Source organism: Neophocaena asiaeorientalis, unplaced genomic scaffold (assembly GCF_003031525.2).
Source record: "Neophocaena asiaeorientalis asiaeorientalis breed wild unplaced genomic scaffold, Neophocaena_asiaeorientalis_V1.1 scaffold264, whole genome shotgun sequence".
In the NCBI taxonomy this organism is placed as follows: Eukaryota; Metazoa; Chordata; class Mammalia; order Artiodactyla; family Phocoenidae; genus Neophocaena; species Neophocaena asiaeorientalis.
The window spans coordinates 6077400-6093716 of NW_020185332.1; the positions used below are offsets into that span (position 1 = coordinate 6077400).

The 16317-nt window shown below is 39.9% G+C and overlaps 1 protein-coding gene across 1 annotated transcript in view; it reads left to right on the top strand.

The window, feature by feature from the left end:
- RORA (RAR related orphan receptor A) overlaps nt 1-16317 on the top strand; it is a 67810-nt gene that overhangs the window by 24718 nt on the left and 26775 nt on the right. Inside the window, exon 2 of the mRNA XM_024735169.1 lies at nt 5763-5848. The gene's annotated coding sequence lies outside the window, so the exon portion shown is untranslated. The remainder of the gene's footprint in view (nt 1-5762; nt 5849-16317) is intronic.

The following is a 16317-nucleotide window of genomic DNA, read 5'->3' on the forward strand; positions in this document are numbered from 1 at the left end:
GCCAGACTGCCATCCAGGCAGCTGCAGAAGCCTTTAATACCCCAGCAGTTTTAAACAGGGGATAAAATAAAGTGACTAATCCATAAAGGACTCAAGCCATTTTGCCGAAAATAAAATCAAGCCTTAGGGTTTTTCTTTTTAATCTTTATTGGTTTTTCTGCTTACAAAAGTAATACATACTGGTTGTAAAAAAATTCAAACGTTAGAAAAATATGTTAACATAGCAGGTGAAAAGTCCTCCATATTCTCAGCCTTCCAGGAAAAACATGGTCAGCAGATTGGTATAAAGATAGGGCTTTTTTTGTTTTTTGTTTGTTTGTTTATAGCAGCAGTTCTTGACAGTTTTTGCAAGACACACAAAATTGCTTGGCATTCCTATGTGTGACATAGTGTCATGGGTGTACCCAAGGTTTGGCCATTTCCTGGCAAGCCAGCAGTAACCCCACCCTGTTCCGTCCAATTTGAGAAAGCATATGGTTGTGCAAGTGAGCTAGAGTGAAAGATCTTATGGGGATGATCTTAGGTCCATGTTAGTTTATTTTTTTATATGAACCAGTAAAAAAACTTTATTTTTTTTTTTTACTATTATTAGCAACAAATGCCTTGTGACACATCCCACACTGATTACAACATGATGCTATGTTGTAGCAGTTAAGTGCCAACGTTGTAAAGGATCGCTGTGGTAGCTAGTATGAACTGCCTGTCATATTAGCTAGAGGCTAAGCCGCTTTTCTCTATCCCCGCTTTGGAAAGAGCTTAAAGTCTGCAGAAAAGAATTTCATTTCGCTATAAGGCAGGATTTCTTATCAACAATGACAGTAATAATAACAACTGTGTTTTGAGTGCCAACTCTTTCTGAGGATTGTGTGTGATGTGCATATATATAGAATACATGTATAAAATAATCAAAATGTGCTGTGTCATTTATACATTATATCATTGAATCTTCAAATAGAAAACTGAGACTCAGAGAGGTAGGTGAAGGAATTTTCCCAGCCTTAAGAATTGTTAAACATTGGTATTGGTCAGCCTAAGGTCAAAAACTCGGAATTTTATAAAATTGAGAAGAATGGTCTTAGAAGGTTGATGATTATTTCCAGTTATAAACTAGTCAAGTAACTCCCAGAAAGACATCTTGACATCAGTTCTGAGTAGTATTAAGTTTAACCAGATTACTTGTGAGATGTCTTTTGATCCTTGGGTAATGGTTTCCTACCAAGAGCAGTATATTCCCGATGTTTGTATTGGAGTGATTTAGCTCGGCTATTCAGTATGATGAGAAGGGGGGTAAGGTGGAGAGGGAATAAGCTTTTGAGTTAAGAGAAAAAGACCAAAATGTGTCCAAATTCCAGCCTTACTTCTTCCAAGCTCTCTGACTTTGGGCAAGTTATTTAGCCTTTCTGAGCTTCAGTTTTCTCATCTAAAACAAATGCAGATAATGATGATAATGATAATGATACCACCTACCTCATAGAGTTGTTGGAGCAGCAAATTAGATAATGCCTGAGACTTTATAAGCCCAAATACATGTTCAGTATTATTGATTATTATCAATCTATTTAGACTATCATCGAGACATCACTATTCACCCACAGAATGAAGTGATGGGTACAACTCTTGTGCAATTATATTTTTTAATACTTGGGCAGAATGGGCATTTTTCTCTGGACCACGATAAATCCAGAAATAGGTCCTGAGGAGCAAGTGAGGTGTTAAGGATGCCAGTGTCTTGTTACCTTTTATAATGAAAAGTAAAAAGCAAACTCTTTTACAGAGGTACAACGGTAAATGCCCACGCAGCCTAAGGACCACTTGGCTAATTAGCACACCTGCGTTCCAGGATTTCCTGATGCCCCTCCGCCACTTGTTGTCAGCTCCTTGAAACTGCAGAAATTTGCCTGTGCAGGTGTGGAGAGCCTGTTTGAATTACTTAGGGTGCATGAAAGAGCAAATTATTTAGGCAATAGAGCTGAAAATGTAGGCAAATTAGAATTTTTCATAGCGAGATTGTTCATTGTTAAGCCAATTCATGATTATATGTGTGCGTGCATCTTGCTTCAGATATTCCGCTACAAAATAAACCTCTTTGCTGCAATGAATATGGATGTGGACTAATTTAATCAATATACTTGTGACAGTTGTGGTGTCTGACAGATTTCATCCTTTGAATACTGGCTGAGTCAATGTGTGCAGTATATATATGGGCCAAGACTCATAATTTTTGTTACAAGAAGATTATTTTGAAAAGACACAATACTGCCTGTCAGAAAATGGAAAAGCCTGAGGGATAGAAAGCAAAGGGCAAGGGGATTTTTGTCCTGTTCCCTCTTACTGGTCTGAAAACTCAAATTTGTGAAACTAAACTGCTTTCCTTTTTAAAAATTTGTAAGGCATTGACTATTTTTCTTCTCCTTGATACATTTGAATTCTGTAAATTGACTAAAAGGTGAAGGGAGGTGGATTTTGTGCGTTGTTGGATGAAATGGAAGATTGAGTAAGTGCCCTGCTCCGATCAGCAAATGTTTACTTTCTGGAAAGATCAACACATGTGATAGATCACTTTCAGAGAATTTGCTTTTTAGAGCAAGTGGATTTTAGTCATTTCCTAAAGAGCACTTGCACCTGAAATTGTCTTCTAAGATAAGAGAGCCACCAAAGGGGGTAGGCTAGTAGAATAGTTTAATGCAACCAATCAGAATATCAGAACCTGGCTTTGGAGAACCCTCCCATCACCTCACCATGAGATCCCTAGGGAAGCTTGTTCTAACTAATTTGGAATCTTTGGCCAGCATTGCCCACTGGAACCAAGCACAAACACAGTGCGGCAGGGGGCAAAGTTCTAGGCAAATGGCCCCTCACTTGAAAATGCAGGTCAGTCTACAGTGAGTCCATTCATACTAAGCATCTTGGCCTCCATGAAGTCTCATAAAATATGCCTCAGCTTGAGTGCCCTGCAGATCTGAAAGACCCTGAGAGCTGAAGGAAGGCTGAAGACCAAGAGTTTAGGAGCCTGACTCAGACCAGTGGTCCTATGAAGTAGTGGCACCAAACTCTGGATTTATACTACAGTGACTTTCCCAACCCTCACTCCCACCCTCTCCCCAGCCGGCTGAGAGCCATTCCAAGGGTGGAAGTGCTGGGCCAGGATGTCAATCCCAGGGGCACCCCCATCATGATCAGACCCCTCCCTGCCAGACCTCCAGATCACTTGCAATGTTACAGGAGCCTTTAGTAGGCGTTTTGGTCACTGCCTTAAAGATCATGATGTCACTTCTCATGGGTCATCCACTAGGAGTCCAGGCAGAGTGAACAGCGATACACCATTTTCCATTTGCTCCAGAAACATACGGTTTTACTCAGTGTTCCCTGTCTGGCCTGCCCAGAGCTTTCCTATCTTATAAAGGACTAAATAGATTTGCTTAATCTCTCCATTACTAAGATGGAATGAAAATAACTCTTGGGAGGCCCGAGTTTAGTGTTAGTGTTGCTTTTAGTTTTGATGCTGACTTAAACTATAGGGCCTAATGAGGTTTGTCTAATTTCTGTGACTACACCTTGAGGTGAGACATAAGCAGAAGCAGCTCAGTGTCTGTCTTCTTTATTTCTTGTATGAGTTTTATTTAATAGGTGGTCCAGGTACTTTGTGTTGTCTAATTCTTCTCTTCCTTAGGGGTTGGGTTTGGGGTTAGGGCTAGGGTTAGGGTTAGAGGTTTCAGCTGATATCACCTTTCAGAATTTCTTTACTACCACTTGGCTTTTATGAGTCTCTGAAAAATGTGGGGCACAGCCATCTCTCTGGAGAGCTGCAGACAATCTGTGGCACAAAACTTTGCCTTAACTATGTATTGAAAATATTGGAGGAGGGCTTCCCTGGTGGCGCAGTGGTTGAGAGTCTGCCTGCGGATGCAGGGAACATGGGTTCGTGCCCTGGTTGGGGAAGATCCCACATGCCGCGGAGCGCCTGGGCCCGTGAGCCATGGCCGCTGAGCCTGCGCGTCCGGAGCCTGTGCTCCGCAATGGGAGAGGCCACAACAGTGAGAGGCCCGCATACCACAAAAAATATATATATATTGGAGGAGCCTAAGTGTGAAACATTATTAGAGTTTAGATTTCATAAAGAATTTTCCTTGAAGAAATCAAGCTAGTCTCTAAGATGAGGAGGCCGACTTGAAGATGACGGTTTTTGTTAAGCGTGATCTTATAACATATTAAGTTGTATAACTCAGAATAGACATTTAGATAGTGTACAAAGATGCCACTATTGGTGTATTAGAAGGCTTGAGGATTATGGCACATTTATTGGAGGTGAGATTTTGAACAGTCTCTAACTCTGGATAGTGAAACTCAGGATGTCAACACTAAAAGTGACTGGTAGGCAAAGGACTCACTAAAGGCACTGCAGTACTTGTGGTCCCCTTGAAAGGAGGTTAGCAGGGACACATGGTTTATAATGAGGTTAAGTCCAGTAATTTAACGTGTCCTCATTTGAAGTATTGAATACAATATTGTATCAAATCCAGAGTAGGTGGCTGTGGAAATTACCCCAGGATATGAAATCACATTGGAAGAAAGGGCGGGCTCTGTGTATGTGTGTTACTTACATCGTGCGATACGTTCGTTAGACTAGTCATTGCTTTGTGTGAGGCATGGCACTAGGTAGGGGCTTTATGAAAATGAAATATACTTGGGCACTTGCAACTGCCTTTGTGTGTGTGACTTAGTAGGTAATCTGACATGATATCCAGTAGTGATAACCATGGAAAATAAATTTAGTGTAATGGAGCATTCCAGGTAAACGGGTGAAACTTGTCATCCTTTATATGCAGCTCAGTGTTGGTTCTTTATTTCGCATATAAATTGTATTTAATAGGTGGTCCAAGTACTTTGTTTTGCCTAATTATTCTATTCCTTAGGGGTTTTTAAAATCCTTAATTATACTCTTTCCAACTCTGCTCAAGATATAATGTGTTTTCTTAGAAACGTGCTTTAACATATTTGAGAACTTTGATGTAATATGTATGAATTATTTGGTTATTCTTCCAGTATGAGGCAACTGTAAATAATCAGTTGGATAGAAACACACGCACGCTGTACCAGAAAATCAACTTCCAATGTAAAGAACTCTGAAGCTACATATTCTATTTGTCCAGATTCATCATTTTTAAATTCAAATAGGATATGAACTTTATGATTGAAAGTTTTTGATTGTACACAAGTCGACTAATTTTTAACACATGGCAGGTACATTAATTTAAAAAAGATGAGTAAGGAATTCTTACCTTCATATGTAACTTATTAATATTTAGAGTTGAATCATTTTCCTGAGTAGTTTTGGCTTTTTGGAGTCTATTTTTCTCCACCAGCCGAGCTACAATGCTCAGCCAAGACAGGTTTATGACCTTTTAAAAATAATGATGGAAAATGAGATCGGTGGAAACATTTTAGTATCTGCTTTGCTCTGAGGCCTAAACTGTGAACTCTCCAGTTCTTGAAGGCTTTGAAATGCTGATTCCAGTCTTCTTGTGGGTTCTTAAACACCTCCTCAAATGACCCATTTTAATAACCCGAAAGCTATTATATAACGAGCAGCCATAATTTAGTCCAGGGCTCTAGGGGGACCCTCACAGTTCAGCAATGAATAGTTAATGCAGTATAATGTTTAGCAGGTTATTAGTTTTCACTATACAAATGCTGATCAGGGAACGCTTTTATAAGGTGTTTAAAATAAAATGTAATTAACTGGTTGCGTGCTTCTGTTGCAGCTCAAATTGAAATTATTCCATGCAAGATCTGTGGAGACAAATCATCAGGAATCCATTATGGTGTCATTACATGTGAAGGCTGCAAGGTAAGCCTTTTTAATTGTTGTTGTTTCTATTAACGTTAGGATGTATCTTTGTGACTTCTATTCTTTACTTCTACTATGCCTAAAAATTCAACTCCTCGGCATTTTGAGTGACGAGAAACGACAGGACAGAATAAATATTTGGGTGTTCATTACAATCAAGGAAGTTATATATATATTTTATGCCTCCCATCACAATAATGAGAGGCTGGAGAATAGTATTCGAGCATGGCTTGTTTGTCACTTCCAATCCCAGAACTGATTGAACTGATGAAAAAATATCTTGGGTTATCTTTTTTCAAAAAAGAGATGACTCTAGACTTCTGTAAGGTCCCTGTTATAAGCTTTATAAGAAGGCGTTTCCAAGAAGTTTAATGGGAATGTGATTGAAAGTCTTATTGCTGGCTCACAGATGTTGACACGTCTGGCCAAATCATGGCAGGGTTTTTAGAAAGCACTGAGTTCTGGTCCTGGGGCCGCCCTTTGTCCCTATTGTTTTGGGCATGTCTTCATCTTTTAGTGACTCTGTTTCTTCATCTGTAAAGTGGCATTCTTCCTACCTTTTAGAACTATTCCAAGAATATTCCAAGAAATAATAACTGTGAATGAAAGTCCTTATAAACTGAAAAGTGCTATTTAAATCTAATAGTCTTATTGCTGTTGTTACTATTTTAATTATTACTGATGCTGATCTCAGGGCAACATGGACAGCACATGCATAACGTGGGAGTGGAAAATAGAGATGTTTATCCTAATCATTCAAGACCCCCGAACTTAGATTGCCTCCGTTATTCAAATTTCAATTCATTAAGATTTAAATCCTCCTGCTTATCTTGGAAGGGCCTTGAGACAGCTTACAGGATAAAACAGTGCAAAATAAACAGGAGAGAAGCTATTTAGACATGCGTGAGGCCTCTGAGACAGTTGTTTGCCACTGAACCAGGACCTGAATTAGCCCTAAAGCATTTGGAGGCTGAAGCACAAAATAAAATCCACAAATTTGGTTAGCTTTCCTTTAGTGAAATTAGAAAAATACAATGTCAAAAAATACAAAACCACCTTCAGACACAAATAACTACTGGGAGACTTCAGGGAAATTTGCCCTGTAATTTCCTTATGTCTTTGTTTTACTGTTAATCATCATAACACTTGCCACTTTGTACATATACAAATGCTTCATATTGACCGTATGTTGGGGAAGCTTCAGATTTTTGCGCACCACCTACCATACTTCATTATTCAGAAATCCATCTCGGAACAGAAAAAGGACATTATCAGAAAAACTGATGAAATCCAAATAAAGTCGGTGGTTTAGTTAGTAGCACTGCACTGATGTTAATTTCTTAGTTTTAATAAATGTAGCATAATTACATAAGGTGTTAACATCAAGGGATGCTGGATGAAGGGTAGAATGGAAATGTCTGTGCAATCTTTGCAACTTATTACTAAATTTAAAATTATTTCAAATTAAGCAGTTTAACAAAATTAAAAAAAAAATTCACCCACCTTTAGCAATAGAGAGCTTTCTACTCAAAGGGGATTTTGAATTATTCATCTCTGTGGTACCCTCAAGACCTCAAGGTTCTGTATTACCAAGGAAAGAAATTATTTCCTCAATTTGCCCTCCCTCCAAATTAATTAATGAATTAAAATTAAACAAAATAAAATCAACGGCCTGGCCTATGTTATCCCAAGATGTAAGCAAGAGAGGTACCTGCCTGTGACAACTGTCCCTCCATTGATTTGGGGGGGTTAATTCGGCTGATGTGGCTGGGCCCCTGTCACACTTCACCGTCACCCACTCTGTGTACGCACCTTCTTATCACTGGTAGAGGGTGGCATGGTCCTTCTTGCTGAAGGGTGTATAGACAGCAGTGCTCCCCTACCAGGAGTTCCAAGCAGACTTGATTTTTGTGCATTGCCTATCACCTAGGTATTTTCTTAAGTGGTCTGGGTCCCAGGGATTAACCACGTGTGTACCATCATGCTGTTCACGAAACTGATCGCTCTCTCTGTGTCTCAGTAATGCCACATGTAGTATTATGTGGCAAATTGAATACGATACCTAGGAATGGCGCGCAGGGCAGGACCAGGGAGAAGATGGGGGCTACTTCATAGGAAACACCTCAACAATTCAGAAGATTAATTAACAACACGCTATTCAATAAAATCTGAATTCTCTGAGTACCACTGTGTTTACTGAGGCATAAACAATGTGTGTTTTCTTTTTAACACAATGTTTATTTATGACAGAAATAAAAGCAATAAGAAAACAAAGGGCAGCTATTATTTCACTGTTGTCAGTTTTCTAGATTCCCTTCCAGATCTTGTACAGCCTCGGTGCCAGTGTGTTTTTCGGTCATCTGCAGTTCTGCTTCTCTTTCCTATTGAGTTTATACAATGGAAATCACAAAAACAATCAATTAAAACTTCATTTTATTAACAGATTGGGCCTGTACCCAGCCTGGGACCTATATGGTAGCATGTGTTTATATTCGATGCATATAGTATTTGCCCTGCGTCATAGTTTCCGCTACAACTAACATTTTTTTTTTATTGAAGTATAGTTGATTTACAACGTCATGGTAGTTTCAGGTGTACAGCACAGTGATTCAGAATCCTTTTCAGATTCTTTTCCCTTACAGGTTATTACAGAATAATGGGTAGAGTTCCCTGTGCTATACAGTAGGTCCTTGTTGGTTATCTATTTTATATGTAGTAGTGTGTACATTACAACTAACATTTTTATCTCTAGTTGCAGTGCAGTCAAGAGACTTCTTTTGCCACTGATGTTAATGATTTATCATGTTCTAACCAGGTGAAGGTGGTTGTATCATGACAAATTATAAATAATTTGTCTCTGTAATAGTATCATTAGACTTAAGGAAAATTTCTGATTAGATATATAAATAGAAATCTAATGAGAGAGAAAAAGTGACTCGGTCATTTTCTGAGCTAATCGCTTTGTGAATCTATTTTAAATTGCATTTTAAAATCAACAACCTGAAACCACAAGAAACCGGAGAACCTATTTAATTGCTGAAATGCTTCTCTTTCACCACATACTTGCTCAAATAAGCATTGCACATGAACAGCAAAAGTGGTGGATGTTTTGGTAGCTCTTTTTCTGGTTCCTGAGTATTCCCAGCTCACCCCCTCCAAGTCCCTTTGGCCACGTGTAGAGAGACGGTATAGTGTCAGGCTTATGCCCTGACTGTGGAGCCAGACTGCCTGGGTTCAAACTCCAGTTCTGCTATTTACCAATTTGAGCAAATACCCAACCTCTCTGTGCCTCTGTTTCCTCATCTGTAAAATGAGGATAGTAATTGTAGTTACTTCATATGGTTATCGCGTGCATATAGGTAAAGCACTTACACGAGTGCCAGGCATGTAACAAGCACACATTGAGTGTTGGCTCTTGTTATTATCATTCCTGGGCAAACTCCTCATGTCTGAATAAATGTGCTGTGTAGAGTCAGACACTATTTCCAGGATATCTGTGGGTCCAGTCTTGATTTTGTGACCATTTGTGATTTGTAATGTAGACTCTGCCAATAAAAGCAACGAAAATATGAGCACCCCCTTGGGTGCTCTCTAAGCACTATTAGGAGTCCAAAGACATAGAAGACCGAATCCTTCCCTCGAGCAGCTTACAGTGTAGTTGTAGAGATGAGGCCTTCATAGCAAACGAAGAACTAAATACTAGAGTAAGGCCGCGGTCCGTGATGTGACCCAAGAAGCACACATCCACTAGGCAGCCAGAGCCTAAAAATGGGGAAGTCTTGGTTGTATAACTTGGTTATATACAACTTGGTTGTATAAGGTTTGACTGGAGCAGAGAGTCACTTTCTGCAGATAGTGGAAGATAAGGATAGACAGGTGGGCCACTCCCAAATTCTTAAGAGCTCTGTTATGCCAAGGTTTTCATTGTAAAATTATTTTCCTTGTTCTTTGGAGATCATGAAGGAACAGTGTACGAGCACTGGGCCAGCCCTGAATATTGCATTTCAGAAGACCGTTGAATCCAGGCCTGCAAGGGCTTAGTGCTGCCAGTAAAGATGTTCCTGAGCTCTTGGAACAGAATTTAGTCCCAGCCCTGGGTGAGCATTAGCAGGGGGTGTAAGGTAAGCTGGGTAGGCCTGCCAGGGAGGAGGGGCCCGGTCATGGAGCACGGGGACAGCAGAAAAGGCCAGAAATAAAATGAAAGGCGGCAGATGTTAGGGTTAAGGTTCGATCTTCAAAGTGAATACAAATGCTGAAGTGCCTATAGAAAAATGACGACTGGTGGAGGCTTTCTTTCGAGAAATGGTTCTGTTTATCATTCAACTTCATTTCCTAGCTTCAGTATTAGATACAGTGGCTGCTTAGAGGAGGAGGGTGAAAAATCTATCTCAAGATTAAAAAAACACACACACAGAATTTTTAATCCATATCTATTTAGACTTTGGGCCTCTACCATAACGTTTTCCCCCAATTTTGTTGAGAAATAATTGACATACGTTACTGTATATGTTTAAGGCATTCAGCATGACGGTTTGATTTACGTATCTTGTGAAATGATTACCACAATAGTTTCAGCTAGCATCCATCTTCTCATGCACAGTTGACCCTTGAACAACATGGGTTTGAACTGCATAGGTCCACTTACTTATACTCACATGGATTTTTTTATTGGAAAAAATCATAAATAAATATGAATTTCTTTTTAACATTATCTTTTCATTTTTGATGTCTAATGTTGGTAATACATATAACATCTCCTTTATCGTATATGACAATATGGATGTAGATACTGACAGACAATTCACCTTGAAAACAAAGGACATAAACTTATGGTATTGATAAATACAGTACAGTACTGTCAGTGTATTTTCTCTTCCTTATGATTTTTTTAATAACATTTTCTTTTCTCTAGCTTACTTTATTGTAGTGTTTTGGTATATAGCACATACAACATACAAAATTTTTGTTAATCAACTGTTTATGTTATCAGTAAGATTTCCGGTCAACTGTAGACTATTAGTAGTTAAGTTTGGCGGGAGTCAAATTAGGATCTACTCTTGTAGTAGCTTTCCTTTATATCATAAAGCAGTGTTAGCTATGATTATCATTCCACTATAGCTTCTTAAATAATAATGTACAGTTGAGTATTGAAGTTAGTGAATTGATTTCTGATTACATCTAAGACCCTTTGCCTCGTGGTAAGTCTAAGAATAGAGTCCATTCATGTGTCAAATATTTATTCATCAATTAATACACTTAAGATGATGTCTTATGCAAAGCTTCCTCTTCCACCCAGGAAGGGGAGAACTTGGAATAGTTTCGTCACATTAACAAATATGCTCTCTGAAATTAACAATAAAAAGTCTTTTCAAAGATATCCAGAATGTATAATGGGTACTTTTTTTTTCCTGAAAGAGTTAAAGCATTTTCTGGAGCTTTTTATGTATTAGGTTAAAAACCATATCCATAAATGTTCCTTTTAGGCCCAAATTGTTTTTTAAAGGATTCTAACATTTTTATTTCAGTTGTAAAATATCACTAGCCCTGGATCAGCTTGTCCACTTTTCAGCATTGGTACGTTCATGCTCCACATTTTTACTTTAATATTTTATAACACTTGGCCCCAGTATTAGAGCTAGCCATTTAAAATGAAAATTAGACTTGGCTTTTATTACATCCTGTGACATCAGAGTTTCACTTCTGTTATGTACAGGTGATAAGAACAAATTTTTTATTTAGCAAAATCTTCCAGGCCTGTGATGAAATAAATGCACAAGTGGTAGGATGTGTTAAACCCCAACTTGCATCAAGATGATTTGAGGGTTTTTTTTTTTTTTTTTGTATTTTCCTGGTTTCTTTGGTTTGGTCTTAATCATGCCTCAGCTCACAGAAGATGCTGGGCTTCTGACCTTGTCATAGATAGGGTCTAACATGTTGTCTGGCTCAGAGTAGGGCCTCTCATGCTTGCTTGGGAATCACTGTTGCTGAATGTGCCCACTGGATTGGATCTGAGGATGGCACATCACCGTATGGCAAAGCAGACATCTCCACTTACCAGACAGAACACACGAGGTCAGCTTTAATCAGAGATCATTTGCATATACAGTTCTACGGGGAGGCCAGTCACTACTGAACAGGAAAGTAGTTGAGGAGATCCACACTTCCATGGCTTATTGCTGCCCGATGCCTGAGTGTGGGACCATACCAGCTCACTTTGGAGAATGAGGTTTCCTGTTTTGTTTTGTTTTTTTCCTAAAGAACAAATTTCCTTCTTATTTGCTTCCTTGGGGACTGTTATTCCTGTCTCCTCCCCCCATTTTAGTTTTATCATTTCTCCTGCCTCTTCCTCTCTCTGATTTTAATCCGTGCATGCCCTCTCTTTCCCCCTCAATAAAATTAAGTTGCCAGTTATCTTCTCTCTTAACTTTAAATCCTTAACTTTCTGCCCACGTTTATCCAAAGATATTTCTTGTTCCTCACCCCCATACTTCCGAACATTCCAACAGAAACTTCCCAAAATAAAAAAAACTGAAACAGAGTTCATGCCTCTCCAACTAGGATTCTCAGCTCATCTCAGCCACAGAAGTGGAATGAGAGGGATTCCCACGTCCATAGTCCCCCAAATACCAACATTTCCGTTGGATTGGAAAATACAATAATCCGCCCAGGCATATGAGCATTCACCATAAATCATAGAGTTATGAATAAACCTTGGTTGTCAAAAGCAAATGTGTAGCCGTTCCAACGCGTCTGCCATTAGAATTCAGCAAGGCAGCTGTCAGCTGTTTTCTTGTAATTAAACAGCCAATGAGCAGCTAATTAAGACATATGTGTATACAGAAGTGGAAGTGGGTATGTTAATGAACTGTAGGAATCAATTCATTAAGTGAAAATTGTCAAAAGACCAAACATCAGATCAGCATTTCAGCCTGTGCCTCACTGGGAAGGAGCCCCGAGCCGGAGGGGAGCCCCTCAGAGCTACACCCCACTCCACCCCAGCACCTTTCCAGCCACACCCACAGGTCTCTGTGCAGCCAACGCCCTGTTGGGGGCAAAACGATTAATAACCCCAATAGGGAATACCATGTCTGTTTCAAAGCTTTTTATCAAGGAGACCTAGCAAAGGAGAGCATTTTCCTACTTGTGTAAGCCTGGTATTCGATACCCTATAAAATGCCGTCTCCCTCACCTTGTATTTGAACCATTACATGGAACTTTGTACAGCTGAGAAGTGGGGCATTTTTACTTGTCTGTTTTGTTGTTTATCTGTTTCTGTTTGGTCTGCCCCACATGTTTGTCTGGATGACTTTTGGATAGTGTATTAAGAAGTCTCTGGCCTTTGGGTTAAGATGCACCCAGGGTTCAGGGATTCAAATCCTGGCTCCTCTCCTTACCTGCTGTGTGACTTTGGATACATGGATTAACCTCTCTGAAGTGTCGTTTTCTTATTTGTAAACAGATATAAAAATACCTACTTTGCAGTGTTGTTGTGAACTGCAAATAAATCGTGTTTGCGAAGTGTCCTCCACGGTGCCCGGTATAGAATAGGAGCTAAGCATGTGATTGTCACCACTGTTTTTATCACTGGCATCATTTTTCCTCTGGTCATTCATTTCACAAGTGTTTGTTGACTGCTCCAAGTACTAAGTTAGCTACTGGAAACAGAAACAAAGCTGTCAGTGAGGGAGACAAATTAGTAATACAGCAAGTTAAGGGCTATGAGGGGGATAGCTGCAGGGCTCTAGGGGTGTACATGGGAGGGACCCCTCAACCAGCCTTGGGAAGGGCAAGGTCAGAGAAAGTGGATCCTCAAGAGAAGAGAACTTCCAGGAAGGTTGCGGGGCCGGGGTGGGGGTGTGTGTGGAATCCTTTGAGGAACTGTGGACACAGTGGTTTAGGCTTGGCCAGAGTGTGACTTCGAGAAGAGGAGAGAGCTGCCTGGACAGGTGGTCATAGCCAGGTCATCAGTGAGGAGCCACTGAGGGCTCCTAAGCAGGGAAGGGACTTGATCAGGGTTCTGTTTTTAGAAACAGAACATCTTCGGTGATTGTGTGAGGATGGATTGGAGGGAGGGAGGATGGAAGCAGGGAGCAGTGGGGAGGCTGTGTAATAACCCATTCAGGAGATGGTAGATGTGGGAACCTGAGAAAATTGCAGTAAAGATGGAGAAAGGTAGATGGATTGGGGAAACATGAAGGTGACCAGAAACAGCGTAACTTAGTGAGTGCATGGATGTGGGTGGCAAGGAGGCCAGGAAGCCCACCTTTGTGCCTTGAGTATCTGGGTGATGGTGGTACCCTTGACTGAACAAGAAAACACTGGAGGAGAAGAGGCTGGGAAAATGGTCCGTGGGTCGGGAAATGTTCTGTTCGGAATGAAGATCAAGCCATTCAGTATGTATTGAATGGGTAAACGACAAGGTCTTACTGTATAGCACAGAGAAAAACTCTACAGTATTCTATGCTGAACCATAATGGAAAAGAATATTTAAAAAGAAGGCATATATATATATTATATATATATAGCTGAATCACTTTGCTGTACAGCAGAAATTAACACAACATTGTAAATCAACTCTACTCCAATTAAAAAGAATAATAAAGCCATTCAGCTGAAGTTTCTGGAGAGTGTGTGTGTATGTGTGTGTTGGTGATGGGGGTGACAAGGCTATGGAAGGCCAGGCCACAACTTTGGGTTTGTGCCTGTCCAGAATACAGGGGAGCCACTCAGACAGCCTGGTGAGAAGCGAGGGGTCCAGCAAGGACTGGACTCAGTCCAGTCACGTGCTGGTCAGTTTTTAGCAGCCAACAGTGTCTATATGTATGTCCATAACTTTAGTGTATATGTCACTGATGTAATTTCATACATTTTATAAATAGTAAAATCGACAATATTATAAACAGAGAATATAGTATATAGTGTGTGTATATATATATATATATATATATACACACACACACACACACACTATATAGTATATATATAGACAGCCAATTCTCACGGAATGTGCACATTGATTTTTGCTGAACTCTCATATCCATACCTGTGGTTGCAGCTGACGAAAGACTGTAGCACCAACGTGATTTTTCGTTTACATTAATGAATAAGAAGAAAGTGAAACAAGGAAAAACATGTTTTGGAACTTCACTCATTCGTCAGTGATGACTTGAACAACTTCTTTGCTGAATCAGATAATAGTTTTTAAAAACTGGAAGAGTATTTCTTTACATTCTTTCTTGTGCTCTTCACAATGTGATGGCTACAGACATGACATATTTTTAAATTGAACCCACATCATTATCCTTTTCTTCATCACTTTTTAAAAATTTTTATTGAAGTATAGTTGATGTACAATGTTGTGTTAGTTCCAGGTGTACAGCAAAGTGATTCAGTTATACATATATGTACACATATCCATTCTTTTTCAGATTCTTTTCTCATATAGGTTATCACAGTGTATCGAGTAGAGTTGCCTGTGCTATACAGTAGGTCGTTGTTGGTGATCTATTTTTATATAGTAGTGTGTATATGTGAATCCCAAACTCCTAATCTATCTTCATCACTTTTTAAATCTAGACGGTAAGCAGAGCCATAAATCAAGCCCTGATCCACAGCACTTGTCAATTTCTGTGGCATGAATACTCTCAGCACCTGGTCAATTTCATACCTCCCCACAGGGCATCTCACTGCAAGCAGGATAAGGAAGAGGTGCACAGTGGCACACCCTTATGCAGGGAGCTACCATTCAGACATAATTGATGTAAATAACCTCAAAAACAGGGACAGTAGCAAAATAGTAATAAAATAATAAGTTAACGTTTAATAATGGTGATGTTTAACAGTTGGTTTACAAAATTCCTGAAATGTTAACATTCAGCTCTTGCAACCTGGTATCAGCCTTCTCCCACACCCATGGCCTCAGTCCCTGTGCTGGGGAGCTCCAATCTAGTGGAATCGATGAAAAATTTCGTAGCATACATCCAAATTGTTGTGTTTTTTTTCATTAGGAAATAAAATTTTCCGGGGCTTCCCTGGTGGCACAGTGGTTAAGGAATCCGCCTGCCAATGCAGGGGACTCGGGTTTGAGCCCTGGTCCGGGAAGATCCCATATGCTGCGGAGCAACTAAGCCCATGCACCACAACTACTGAGCCTGCACTCTAAAGCCCGCAAGCCACAGCTACTGAAGCCTGCGTGCCACAACTACCGAAGCCTGCGCGCCTAGAGCCTATGCTCTGCAACAAGAGAAGCCACCGTAATGAGAAGCCCGCGCACCGCAAGGAAGAGTAGCCCCCACTCACTGCAACTAGAGAAAGCCCACGCGCAGCAACAAAGGCCCAATGCAGCCAAAAATAAATAAATAAATTTATTTATTTATTAAAAAAAAATTTTTTTTTCCAGAGAATAGAGGCAGAAATCAGGAATAAAACTCAAGGAAAGGCACTTTGAAAGACTTGGTGAAATAAGGGGA